Here is a 14,371-nt window from a genome sequence, read left to right as displayed (position 1 = left end):
GTTCCTGGACAGCAGCCTAAGTCAGGGATTTTTGCTTGGCCTTTGGTGGTAATTGATCCTTGCTGCTGAAGGACCATGAATCCTGATGTGAACCCAGAGGCAGCACAGGAGAGGACCCCACCATGGTCCCAGGTGGGAACCCTGGCTACTCACACCAGGCTGTTTCTCACTACCCTCCAGTCTTCAGTTCTGCCTCTCCTCAGGCCCATAACCCATTTCTATTTCTCTTCCATTTCTCCACCACACACTCGCTCCTCTTAGCGGCGCGAAGGATTTATGTGTTAGGGATCATTTCAGGCGTGGTCTCAGGAATGTGATGCCCTGCCCGTGCTTTATGGCTCTGGACAAAGATCATCTTGGGCATGGTCTGCTCCTCATGCTCCCTGCAGGCCTGCACAGTGCAGACTGGTGGTCATCTCAGGCTAGCTCCCTGTCCAGGCCACGTGGCATCAGACTGGTGGTTGTCTGGGTCTAACTCTTGACCCCACCTGGGCTAGCTCCCAACCCTGGGAGTCTACAGGACTCTTGGTTGTCTTGGGCTTGCTTTGTTCAGGGACTGTTAGACAATTAATCATTCAGATGTCCATAGGTTAAAACACTGAGTGTAGACATAAGCTTTCTCCTCTCTGCTACCTACTGATGCACATATAACAGCAGCCACACTAGCAATACCTCTGTGGACGGATGCTGTGGGAACCTTTGCCTGGGACAACATGATTGATACAGAATGGCAAGGTCCATTGTGGGCGGTGCCATTCCTGAGCAGGTGGTCCCGGGTCATGTAAGAAAGCAGGCTGAGCAAGCCCTGGAAAATCAGTGAGAAACACTTCTCCATGGCCTCTGCTGCAGTGTGTGGCCTTTGGTTCCTGCCCTGTCTCCTCAGGAAAGACAGTCAGCTTACAGTGAAGTGAACGTGTTCCTCCCTAAGCAGCCTGTGTGCCATCCTGGAGTTTACCTCAGCAACAGGAAGCAAATGAGGACACATCCTCTGTTGCAACACATTTTGCTCCAAGATGATTATTTGCTAAGTGAAAATAATATAATACTGGTCTCTCAAGGAGAAGGGCATAAAGTATGGCTGGATTTCCTTGGTTTTTCACTAGATTTGGGCTTTTGTCAAGTATTTAATGTGTAGATTATATAAAACAAAGTTTCCATTAAAGTGAAGTACACTGAAAATATACATCCAATTTTATGTCAATCATGATTATTTCAGAATTAGAAGAGGCTAAAAATTTTATTTTTAATTAAAAATGTATTTATTCACTTTACATGCTGGTTGCATTTCCCCTCCCTCCTCTCCTCCTAGTCCTCTCCTTACAAATCCCTCTCCCACCTCTTCCAGTTCTCTTCAGAGAAGAAGTCTCCCTTGAATACCACCCAACCCTGTGATACCCACTCTCAATAGGCCTAAAACCATCCTTTTCACCGAGGCCCAACCATGCAGTCCAGTCGGGGGGAAGGGATCCAAAGGCAGGCAACAGTGTCAGAGACATTGTGGACCCACATGAAGCCCAAGCTGCACACCTGCTAAAAATACATAGGGGACCTAGGTCCAGCCACTGCACGGTCTTTGGTTGGTAGGTCTGCCTCTGTGAGTCCCCATGGTCCCTGGTTAGTTGAGTCTTCAGGTCTTCTTGTGGTGTCCTTGACCCCTCCATCTTGCCCAATTCTATCCCTCATTGTTCTGCAAGTCTCCCAAGCACCACATGATGTCGTCTGTGGGTCTCTGTATCTCTTTCCATCCACTGCTGGATGAAGCCTCTCAGGAAACCTGATGCTAGACTCCTCTCTGCAAGTGTAGCAAAGTACCAGTAACAGTGTCAGCGCCTGGCTCTCTTACATGGAATGTGTCTCCCATTGAGCCAGTGACTGGTTGCACATTCCTTATTCTCTGCTCCATATTTAGCCCTCAATTAAAAATAAAGACATAGATTAGAAAATAAGGATGTTTATGTTTTTTTTTTTAAAGCAAAACACTGGCAGTGTTAAGAAACAAAGGATTTTGTTTTTAGTTTTGTTATGTATTTCCTTGAAGACACCAAATGTTTACATATTCTAGGATTGTAAGGAAGGACCAGGGTGGAAAACACAGACCACTTTACCCTGATCCAGTCAAGAAACAGGTCCAGTCTGCTTTCTGTTGGTACTATTGGTATCAGGTCACCCAGATAAACACATTATGTGGACAGCTAAGCCACAACTGTCAGCTTGCCTCAAAAGAGTCTTTATCAATGGGTATTTACAGTTAAAAACAGCAACAACAACAACAAACACAAAACAAAACAAAACAAACACACAAACCTTTCCCCCGGCATACTGCCACATACTCGGATAGTTTTCATTTTATATCTTTCAGGAGGCAAAAGCTTTTTACTGAGTCTTTCTGTTTTCAGTTTCTCTGTTTTCCAGCCTAGCTGTTCACTCTCCCGCCCCATCCTCAGTTTCCTATGTTTTAAATCCTCTAAAGATTAGTAAAGATGGCCATTATTTTCTTCCAAAAAACCGACTAATGCAGGCGCTCACAACATAACATATACTAACAACAAATCCTGGCAATACGTTTATAAAAGAAAATCAGAGACTTGGGGGTGAAATAAGTTGACTCAGCATGGCCAAGATTCAAACTTGATAGCAACACTCCTACCCTAACTATTACTCTACGCTCTGTTAAACACAAAATGTTTTCTCCCCTCCTGAACTATTTCTCCAAACTATTTCTCCTGAACCTGCAGAAAATGTCCCAGCAGAACCAGAAGGTCCTCTTTTCTAGGTTAATGTTTTTGTCAAAACACTGACAGAAAAACTGTGAAGTTGAAATGCTGTGGAGAGAGGTACGGCCTCTGACACTTCCTCCTGGCAGAGATCATTGAGCAGAGAGAGGGGGAGAGAGGTGGCGGGGAGGATGAATCTAGGGCCAGTTTCCCAGTCCATCAGTGTGGATGAAAAGTTGTTCCCTCTGGGCATTCCCCTGTCTTCTTCCTGCTACCTTTAGTGCTAGTGAGTCACAGAACCAGGATAAGGTTCAGGGGAGGTGAAGGCCACAGCTGTGGGGACAAGAACCAGAAGTAATAGCAGACACAGGTGTCTACACCATGTTCTCTTCCTAAGGCTCTTCAGCATGTTTGCCTAAGCCTGCATAGCTTACTACCACAGTCAAAGCTAAATGGCTGTACCCTCTATCCTGCAATGACTACGAAGCCTCGACATGGCTCACCTTCTCTGAACTTGCAAACCAAAATTTTTCATTACACTTGGGAGGAAAGCTGGCTGTATAATCCAGGCTGGCCTAGAATTCTCTATATGGCCCAGGCTAGTCTTGAACCTAGACAATCTTTCGGGCTCAGCCTGCCCCAGCCTGCCCCAGTCTGCCCGGTACAGGAATGGGCCCAGGTGACTGACCTGGTTCTGTTCTAGTTTGTCAACTCTGCTGTATTTTCTTTAAACAAAACCTCAAATGCATTTTTCTTGCGTTTTCAATGCATTTGCCTTGAGCTTTAGAACTCACGTGGTCCTCCAGTCCTACCACATACCTCCCTCCTCTCTGGGGTGGCACGTGATCAGACTCGGGGTAATTAGGAAGGATTTCTCCTTCCAGAGGAGCAACAGGAACATCTGGCTTTGAAGGCACTGGCCGTGCCTCTGGATAGGACTGGGTGTTTCTGTTCCCAAGGTCTTTCCTGCCTGGAGTAAGGAAAGCTGCATCTGCCTCTGGAGGAGCTTGGGTTCTGGTGGCCATCTGATCCAAAAGCAATGCTGGGTCCTTGAAATCCAGGACCTCTACCTCTCCCACAGGTGGCCCTTGTTTGGTTTGAGGGTCCAAAGAAGCTGATTCTGTTTCCTGGTAGGATGGCCAGTTACCAGGTGCTGGGTGTGGCAAAGGAGAAGCGTGATCAGAATCTGGAGACGTGGTGACAGACACCCAGGAAGCTCGGAATAGACTGAATTGAAAGACATCAATTCTACGGTGGCCTTCTAGGGCCTCCCCTGGTTCAATTGGTGGGTATTCTACATCCTCTTCATTCTCATTATAGTAATCGAAACTGTCCTCAGTATCGATCTCCAGGGCTGCAGCATGGTTGAAGTGCTGAGGAGCAGGCTGTGGAATGGTCACCTCTGACCATGGCTGGTCAGACATTGTCTAGGGCTAGCCTGCCGTCAATGTGAAAAGCCCACGCTCCAGGAATCCCCAGGTTGCTTAGTTGGTAGAGATTCTTCACTGACTGCTCAGTGTTAGTCAGGCTGAAATATAGCGCTTCTCTCTTCCAGTCATCTGCTTCCCCTCAGCAGAAGCCCACCCTAGCAGGAAGCTGAAGCTGGACATTGTAGTATTCTTTGGGACGGGTTCCAAAGAACTGAAGTCCATTGGCAGGATAGAGAAAGAGGGCGTAGGTATCAGATTCATCGGATGCCAGAACAGCCTGGAAAGTGTTCAGCTCTCCCGACTGAGCCGCCTCCAGTCTGACCTCCTCATAGGTGCCAGGAAGGAGTGGGTAGGGGGGAAGCTGGACCTGGTCTTCGGGAAGCCTGTGCTTAGGTAGCAAGCAGCCAGTCTCCGCCATTTTATATCTTTATATCATAGGTTTCCCTCTATGTAGGACACTTAAAAATCAACCCTTAATCATCTTAAAGTTCAATTTTAAGAAATTTACTCTTATAAGTGGGTTTAATTATCATTAACACAAAATGTAAAGCTGTCAAAACACTTCCTTCATTATATAAAGTGCATTTATTTCTTTTAAATTATCGGTACTTTAAAGTCTCCATTTCTAATTGGACCTGACAATTCCTGCAGTTTCAGGAGTCTATTGGTGGCACCACATCATGTGTTTGTATTAAAGGGACACCAGTTGTGCAGACTGCAGATCACATCCTTATACACAGATCCCCGAGAAGGAATAATTACATTTCTTGGAAGAAAATTTAATACTGAGCTATTCTGTTCACTAACGCTGTTTTCCCTGCAAATGTGCCATTGTTTGACTGAGCGACGGTCCGACCAATGTCCATGAGGCTTATCTTCTGAGGAGCCAAGTTGAGAACCTCGGCTCTGAGACTGTCTCAGTGCAGATCTGTTGTTGGCCATTGTTCTGTCAGGGCTTGTGTCTCAGCCCATCTTAGCCAAATAAGTATGGAGGCATGTGTCAGTCTCAGCACTCAGGGACCTTGAATTACAGTGAGATGACAGAGAAAGTGATGGGAACTCACTTTAATACATCAATAATTCATGAAATAAAAAATATTTCCTTTTTATAAATTTTAAGATCTTCACTGTATAAGATCCTCACTGGATAGGAAAATAAATTGACTATTGATATTTTAGCATTTTAACTTATTTACAAATAAGCTCAGTGTGTCATATCTGTCACACAGGTTTAAGAACCTTGATTAACAGCACAGTGTGTCATATCTGTCATACACATTTAAGAATCCCGGATTTCTCTGTCATTGCCTTATTTGTTTATTTTAAGTCACTTCTAAATTTCGAATGAAGTCAGTATCACAGAAAGGAAGTTCAAAACTTGGAATTATCCAATAAAATCCTGGAGGATTCTGGGTAAGACATCTGGGCTGAAGCTGTCCACCTGTGACCAAGAGTTAGAACAAAAAAAAAAAAAATACTGTGTTCCAAGAGGGAAAGAGAAACAGGGCATAGAGATCCACTCAACGGAAGTAGAGAACCTGCAGATTCAAGAGAAAAAATGGATGACACTGAGAAGTTGGCTAACTGCTCTGTCCATGGCAGGGAGGGATACACAAGCATGATACAGAGTGAAAGCCTCGTAGACTAAGAGGACTATGCTCCTGCCAAGTACACAGCCTTGTGAGCCTTAAATCCAACTGTAACTTTTGGTGGAATAATTTCTCTGGGAGATGGGTGAGCAGTGAAGAGGAATTCCATTTTGTCTTTCTTTTATAAAGATTAAAAAGTGTGTGTGTGTGTGTGTGTGTGTGTGTGTGTGTGTGTGTGTGTGTGTTAGTGTGTGTGTGATTGAATGTGTATCTGTGTATGGGTGATTATGAAGTACAAAATAGGATGTTGGATCCATGGGCTTGGTGTTACACAGTTGTGAGCTGCTTGAAGTAGGTGCTGGGAGGAGGATCTGACCACATCAGAGCAGCTCCTAACCACTGAGCCTTCTGCTCAGTCATTTGTTTTACCCTCTCACATCAGTTTCTTAAGCCGTGACTCTCACCTCCATATGGGATGATGTAACCAAATGTGAAGCTTGCAAGTTCATCACTAGAACAGAAGGCTTGTGCATATGGAACTGCCCAAGATTAGTTCACAACGTGCACTGAATCTGAGGTGTTTCCGACAGTGAGTCCCATGTTGCATCATGTGACTTCCCTACATCTCTGTTTGACCAGACAGCGTGTGTTTTAAAAGTCCTCCTCCTTTTGTATTCATGAGACATTCACTTTCTAGGGAGAGCCATCATCTCTTTGTTTCCATTCTCAGGATCCCCATCCTGCTTGTATCATGGTGGGTCAGGTTGGCTTGAGGCTGGCCAGTCTGACCATTAGAGCAGGCTGGACAAGGCCTGAATAGACTTGCTTGCATTGGATATTTTCTGAGATGCTCAAGTCACATGACCATGTGGCTGGGGAAGCCAAGGGAGAACATCTGGATCCCCAAGAGGTGTCCCGGAAACAGTGTCATCAGGAAGGAACATATTGTGGCCACTGGTTGCTGATGGAGAAACTAAGGACCAAAGGAAGTTCAAGCAGAGCCAGGACTCTAAGCAGAATGATCACCTTTCAGCCAGTAAGAATCAGGATTCCAAAAAAAGGCCCACCTGACTTCTCAGAGGTCCATGACCAGGTGAGGGATGGGTCTCCTTCAGAGCCTCGTAGAAATGATCTTTGCAGTCTCGACTCCAGGATCGAGTGAAGCTGAACAGCTTCCTCATCTTGTCTTGGTTTGTGGTCTCAGCCCTCACTGCCTCATAGGAATCTTCACTCAGCACCAGACCATGCAACTTGTCCAATAGAGGGTCCACTGATGTCACCCGGGCCACCAATTGCTCCCGATGCCGGTCCACGAAGTGTAGCAAGGAAGGAACATCTAAGGGTAAAGATGAGAAAGCCACTGAGCAAAAATTGCTCCTTTGATGTTTCTGACTGGCTGCCTACTTCTTGCTCTTTTCCTGTAACTGCTCTTTTTTCTGCAGTTTTCTTTTTTCTGGCTCTGGAAGGCCAGTAGAAAAACAGCAGAACATTCTTGAGACCATGTATCAGTGTAACACTCTGCATAAGCAGGAAGAGTGGTTCTTGGTGGGGTATTCCATTTGGGAGTGAGTAGAGTTATTGTCACCATGGGAAGCAGCAAGAGGCATGAGAGGAACTCTGCCCTGAATATGAGCCTTTCCTACATTCTGATGAGGTTTGCAAATTGTGGCTCCTTCATTACACTCTGACTTTCTCTCAAGAATCAGATGATGTAGCAGCAGAATACTATTGGCTTCTGTAGACTCTTAGAGTTTTTACTAACCTTTTGTGGCTGGAGCAACCCTGGACAGAGCACGTTTGAGGTCCCCTGGAAGAAAGGAGAGATGAACCATCTATAATGATGTCCACATCAACACTCAGTGCATTGTGTGAAACTTACCCATGCCTGAGATTTTGAGAATGAACTACAGACATTCTGAAATAATCTGGAAGGTGAACAGTTCCTCAGTTACCCAGGACATCTTAGGCCTAGCCTCTCATCATAGAGAGAATAGACCTGAGAATGAACAACAGACACTTCACCCACCTGATTTTAGACTCAATTTTATCCTCAATTGAATTCCTTGTGGGCAACAATCAAATCCCTTGCTAGGTGGTTTAATTCATTTTGGTAAAACAATTTGTCATTGTTTGATTTTGTACACTTACATACAATCAACTTGTGCTCTGAATTTGACGGTAGAATTAAGGTGAAGCAAGACAGAACACATGGGAATAGCAAATGTATTTCACCCACAAGTGAAGGAGATTAATCAGTTGCAGTTCATGAATAAGTCTCAAGAGTTTGAGCAGTCCCTATATCCACTGTGCTCTAAGGGTTTAGGAAAGTCAGCCCAAAGACCCCGTTTGGAGTACTGGGAAGCCCTGGTTCCATTTGTGTGAAGCAAAGGTGATATGGGTTACAATCCATGCTAGGAAGACCATCCTGGTGCATCCTGAGCTGTAGCTAAACTGGGGCATCTAATGAAGAAAGTGACAGAGTATCCATAAATTTTAAAACCAAATGTAAGACTTGGGGTGCAAGTCGGCGATGATTATAATCTTCCAATATGTGAATACTCTCCCATATGAAAAGGAATAGATCTTAAAAGCCCCAAAGGACAGAATTAAGAAAAAATATGTGAAAGCTAGGTATTGTGTCATATGTCTTTTATCCCAGCACTTTGAAGATTGAGGCAAGCTGATTTCTGTGAGTTCATGGCCTGGGCTTGTTACAGTGAGAAGCACTGTCTGGGACTACCCACCCATACCCCTCAAATACAGGGAAATGTTTGCTTACTATAAAGAAAAATAGCATCATCGATCCTATTAGCTAGGTCACACTATGAAATATGTATGAACATCATTTTACTTTTCTAAGCACCTTACCAGTTACTCATTCTGATCTTTAGTTAGAGCTGAGGAAGTTCAGAGTCATGTGTCATGTCATTCGCTAGGACCACCTGATGAGTTAGGGCTGGAGTGAGATCCCATCCCTGCCCTGATGCTGAGACAGGTCGATTTCTCTGCGTCTCACTCAAGTGAAGGAGTAGGGACTATTCCTTGACCACCTGTGCAGTTGTTTGCAGCATTTCAGGATCAGGAACCACACTGTTTGACAGCTCACAAGGACTGCGCATCTGCAGAGGCACTGATTGGGGGAGCTTGGTTTTGGCATTGTGGGGGCTGGACTGGAACTGCCTTGTTTCTGCACTTGAGAAATATCACTATTTTCACTTCTTTATGTCATCTTGAAAATATGGATGAGTCAAAATAGCAAATGATCATACAAACCAACAAATCAAAAATTCTGTACAGAATACCTATCCATGGAAATGGAAGTTCTCTACAACAAAACTATCAGACATTCATTAAAGTATTAAATTGAGGAAGGCCTTAGAAGATGCAAAAACACCTCGGCTATACTCAGTGTTTAGAAGAATCAATATTGTGAAAATAGTTAGTCTACTAGGAGAACTCTACAGATCCAATGCTGTCCCAATCAAGATTCCAGGGACATTCTTCACAGAGAGAGGATGAAAAGTTCTGAGATACATGTGGAACTACTAGAGATGGAACATGGCAAAAAGAACTGTGAGGGAAGTGTCATCGACCCTCATTTCAATTAATTACAGCCACAGTGCTAAAACAAGCACCGTGTTGGTATAAAACAGTCACACAGTTTAACTGAATTGAATAGAGGACTGAGAAAAAAATTCCACACAAGCACATCTTTCTGGACACTGATGAAGAAGGCAAAAATATACTCTGGAGAAAAGGCAACCTGTTCAACAAATGGTACTGGAAAACCCAGATGGCAAAATGTAGATGAATTGACCTACATGGTTATATGTCACTTTCAAAAATCCAAATGCAAAATATCTAAAACTTAAATGCAAGACTCAACCCCTGAACCTGGTAGAGCAATAAGCAGGAAGTACTGTGCAACAGAGTAGCGTAAGTTAGGGTTGCCTGAATGAGGCTCTAGTAGCACAGGAAGTAAAGCCATTATAGCAACTGACAAATTGTATCTCAGGACTCTGAGAGAGGTCTGCATAAGAAAGAGAACTTAGCTGAGTGAAGAGGTTTTTGAAAATGGGAGAAACTGTTTCCCAGACAGAGAACTTGAACTCAGGTAAAATAACAGGCTGGTACCTAGCATTAGTTTCCAATTTACTCTCCAACAAATCCGGACTCTAGCTCCAGTTTTTAGGCTCACCCAACAATACCAGGGTCTCCAGGTTAATCTCCCCCAACAAGTCCAGCATTTCCAGGTTAGTTTCCAACAAGCCCACCCACTGCCTTATGACCATCAATACAGAGGGAAGCAAAATTAAGTTTATAGTTTGATTTCCAGCACCAGCCAATAATACTAAAGGCCATAGTAGCTCTCCAATTAGATGCTTTTCAGGTTAGAAACACTCACCACTGCCTTGTTGCTTTCTATAAAGTATTACACCTATACATATCCAGGGCTTCTCTCCTCTGTAACTATCCTGTGTGTCTGCAGTGTGCTGAGGGTCCAGAGCTAGCTCGAATAAAGACCTTTTTGTGATTTGTATCTGATTGACTCCTGTCTGGTGTTTTTTTTGGGTGGGGGGAGTTCATTAACTTATCCTTGTCACTATACAACAAAATTTATATTCTATAATGGAGACATTTTTACAACCATGCTCACTGAAGTTCTGTTCCCAATAGCTAGGAAATGCATTCAGCCTAGATGTCCATCAACAGAGGATTAGATAATGGATGTATGGCACATTCATAGCATGGGGTTTGACTGAGGCATGAAGAAAATGACATTAAAAATGTAAGTGTGCAAACCATGGAAGCTATCAAGCAAGACAATCCTGGTCCAGAAGTAAATATCACATCTCCCATGTGAAGCTTCTTAACTTCCTGAAACCAGAAAACTAGAAATAGGACTTGGCTTTAGGTACAGAAAAAAGGACAATAGCAGCTTGGTATGACATAGGTAGACTAGCAATCTATTATTTAGTAACTATAGATAATAAAACATCATATAAGGCTTGAAATGGAGATCCTAGAAGTAATGAGTTTTACAACAAAAACCGAGTTCTAAATGTGGGGCACTTCCTTTGGGGTTTGTTGCAGAGAAGTCCTGGAGATTCCTAAGACAATACAAGCCCGCGTCATTCTGACTAGTTCCCCAGAAGAACTAGTAGATAGGGCAATAGTGTTGATTACACAGCACCTCTTAGACATGTGGTATAGAGAATTCAAGCTGGAGGTGAATTGGAAGCTTTCCTCCTGTTGCTATATCTTCAGGCTGCTGAGGAAAAAAGGCATCGGCAACAGCCTGATTCCAGCTGTGCTCTCTATGATCATGAACCCGACCTGCTAAGGTGGTCCCTCTGCTGCACAGTGGCACAAAATGATGGGGGCAGTCACTAGCTCCATAATTCACACTCCATAAGATAGAGTACATCCGGGCTTGAAGGCTCAGTGGTTAAGAGCACTGATTGCTCCTCCAGAGGTCCTGAGGGCAATTCTCTGCAATCACATGGTGGCTCACAACCATTTATTTGAGATCTGATGCCCTCTTCTGGTATGGCTGAAGAGAGTGACAGTATGCTTGCATACATTAAGTAAAAGAGTTAAAAATTTAAGAAAAAAAGGATGACTCTGTCACTAGCAGTACAAATGTTAAAAAAAAAAAAAACCAACCCAGGTCTATAGAAATCTTAGACCCTTGAAAGAACTACTATTGATGCGTAGCTAAATCGACATAGGAGTATTGCCCTTTTGCATATCTGTGTTTATACCACAGAAAAAGGCTACCTTTAAAAGTCATCATGAAAGTCTCTTTAGTGTGAATGGAGGTGACTGCAGATACTTATTGCTATATATGATGCTGAAAATAAAGTATGGGTGATATTCATCTCGGTAATTAAGTTATTTATTTATTTATTTATTTATTTATTTATTTATTTATTTAATCTTTATTAACCTGAGTATTTCTTATTTACATTTTGATTGTTATTCCCTTTCCTGGTTTCCAGGCCAACATCCCACAACCCCTCCCACTCCCCTTCTATATTGGTGTTCCCCTTCCCATCCTCCCCCCATTACCACCCTCACCCCAACAATCATGTTCACTGGGGGGTTCAGTCTTGGCAGGAACAAGGTCTTCCCCTTCCACTGGTGCTCTTACTAGGCTATTCATTGCTACCTATGAGGTTGGAGCCCAGGGTCAGTCCATGTATAGTCTTTGGGTAGTGGCTTAGGCCCTGGAAGAGCTTGATTGCTGGAATTGTTACATAAGGGTCTTGAGCCTTCAAGCTCTTCCAGTCCCGCTTTCTCTGATTCCTTCAACGATCCCTTCTCAGTTCAGTGGTTTGCTGCTGGCATTCGCCTATGTATTTACTGTATTCTGGCTGTGTCTCTCAGAGAGATCCATCCGGCCCTGTCACCCTGCCCATCTTTGCTTCATCCATCTTATCTAATTGGGTGGCTGTATATGTATGGGCCACATGTGGGGCAGGCTCTGAATGGGTATTCCTTCTGCCTCTGTTTTAAACTTTGCCTCCCTATTCCCTGCCAAGGGTATTCTTGTTCCCCTTTTAAAGAAGGAGTGAAGCATTTGCATTTTGGTCATCCTCCTTGAGTTTCATGTGTTCTGTGCATCTAGGGCAATTCAAGCATTTGGGCTAATAGCCACTTATCAATGAGTGCATACCATGTGTGTTTTTCTGTGATTGGGTTACCTCACACAGGATGATATTTTCCAGTTCCATCCATTTGCCTATGAATTTCATAAAGTCATTGTTTTTGATAGCTGAGTAATATTTCATTGTGTAGATGTACCACATTTTCTATATCCATTCCTCTGTTGAAGGGCATCTGGGTTCTTTCCAGCTTCTGGCTATTATAAATAAGGCTGCTATGAACATAGTGGAGCATGTGTCTTTGTTATGTGTTGGGGCATCTTTTGGGTATATGCCCAAGAAAGGTACAGCTGGGTCCTCAGGTAGTTCAATGTCCAATTTTCTGAGGAACCTCCAGACTGATTTCCAGAATGGTTGTACCAGTCTGCAATCCCACCAACAATGGAGGAGTGTTTCTCTTTCTCTACATCCTCTCCAGCATTTGCTGTCACCTGAGTTTTTGATCTTAGCCATTCTCACTGGTGTGAGGTGAAATCTCAGTGTAGTTTTGATTTGCATTTCCCTTATGACTAAAGATGTTAAACATTTCTTTAGGTGTTTCTCTGCCATTCGGCATTCCTCAGCTGTGAATTCTTTGTTTAGCTCTGAACTCCATTTTTTAATAGGGTTATTTGTCTCCCTGCGGTCTAACTTCTTGAGTTCCTTTTATATTTTGGATATAAGCCCTCTATCTGTTGTAGGATTGCTAAAGATCTTTTCCCAATCTGTTGGTTGTCATTTTGTTCTAACCACAGTGTCCTTTGCCTTACAGAAGCCTTGCAGTTTTACGAGATCCCATTTGTCGATTCTTGATCTTAGAGCATAAGCCATTGGTGTTTTGTTCAGGAAATTTTCTCCAGTGCCCATGTGTTTGAGATGCTTCCCCACTTTTTCTTCTATTAGTTTGAGTGTATCTGGTTTGATGTGGAGGTCCTTGATCCACTTGGACTTAAGCTTTGTACAGGGTGATAAGAATGGATCAATCTGCATTCTTCTACATGCTGACCTCCAGTTGAACCAGCACCATTTGCTGAAAATGCTATCTTTTTTCCATTGGATGGTTTTGGCTACTTCGTCAAAAATCAAGTGACCATAGGTGTGTGGGTTCATTTCTGGGTCTTCAATTCTATTCCACGGGTCTATCTGTCTGTCTCTGTACCAATACTGTGCAGTTTTTATCACTATCGCTCTGTAATACTGCTTGAGTTCAAGGATAGTGATTCCCCCAGAAGTCCTTTTATTGTTGAGGATAGTTTTAGCTATCTTGGGTTTTTTGTTATTCCAGATGAATTTGCAAATTGTTCTGTCTAACTCTTTGAAGAATTGGATTGGAATTTTGTTGGGGATTGCATTGAATCTGTAGATCACTTTTGGTAAAATGGCCATTTTTACTATATTAATCCTGCCAATCCATGAGCATGGGAGATCTTTCCATTTTCTGAGGTCTTCTTCAATTTCTTTCTTCAGAGTCTTGAAGTTCTTGTTGTACAAATCTTTTACTTGCTTGGTTAAAGTCACACCGAGGTACTTTATATTATTTGGGACTATTATGAAGGGTGTCGTTTCCCTAATTTCTTTCTCGGCCTGTTTCTCTTTTGTGTAGAGGAAGGCTACTGATTTATTTGAGTTAATTTTATACCCAGCCACTTTGCTGAAGTTGTTTATCAGGTTTAGTAGTTCTCTGGTGGAACTTTTGGGATCACTTAAATATACTATCATATCATCTGCAAATAGTGATATTTTGACTTCTTCTTTTTCAATCTTTATCCCCTTGATCTCTTTTTGTTGTCTAATTGCTCTGGCTAGAACTTCAAGAACTATATTGAATAAGTAGGGAGAGAGTGGGCAGCCTTGTCTAGTCCCTGATTTTAGTGGGATTGCTTCAAGTTTCTCTCCATTTAGTTTAATGTTAGCAACTGGTTTGCTGTATATGGCTTTTACTATGTTTAGGTATGGGCCTTGAATTCCTATTCTTTCCAGGACTTTTATCA

The 14,371-nt window shown here is 43.1% G+C and overlaps 1 non-coding gene across 1 annotated transcript; it reads right to left on the bottom strand.

Annotated features, from left to right (window-relative positions):
- Nucleotides 1-555: 555 nt before the first annotated feature.
- Nucleotides 556-685, bottom strand: LOC116910717. Its single transcript, XR_004389244.1, has one exon. It is a non-coding gene; the product is annotated as a small nucleolar RNA SNORA17 (small nucleolar RNA).
- Between the last annotated feature and the right edge of the window lie 13,686 nt (nt 686-14,371).

Source organism: Rattus rattus, chromosome 9 (genome assembly GCF_011064425.1).
Source record: "Rattus rattus isolate New Zealand chromosome 9, Rrattus_CSIRO_v1, whole genome shotgun sequence".
In the NCBI taxonomy this organism is placed as follows: domain Eukaryota; kingdom Metazoa; phylum Chordata; class Mammalia; order Rodentia; family Muridae; genus Rattus; species Rattus rattus.
The sequence above is the reverse complement of the archived record's forward strand: the minus strand, read 5'-3'. Positions and strand labels throughout refer to the sequence as shown.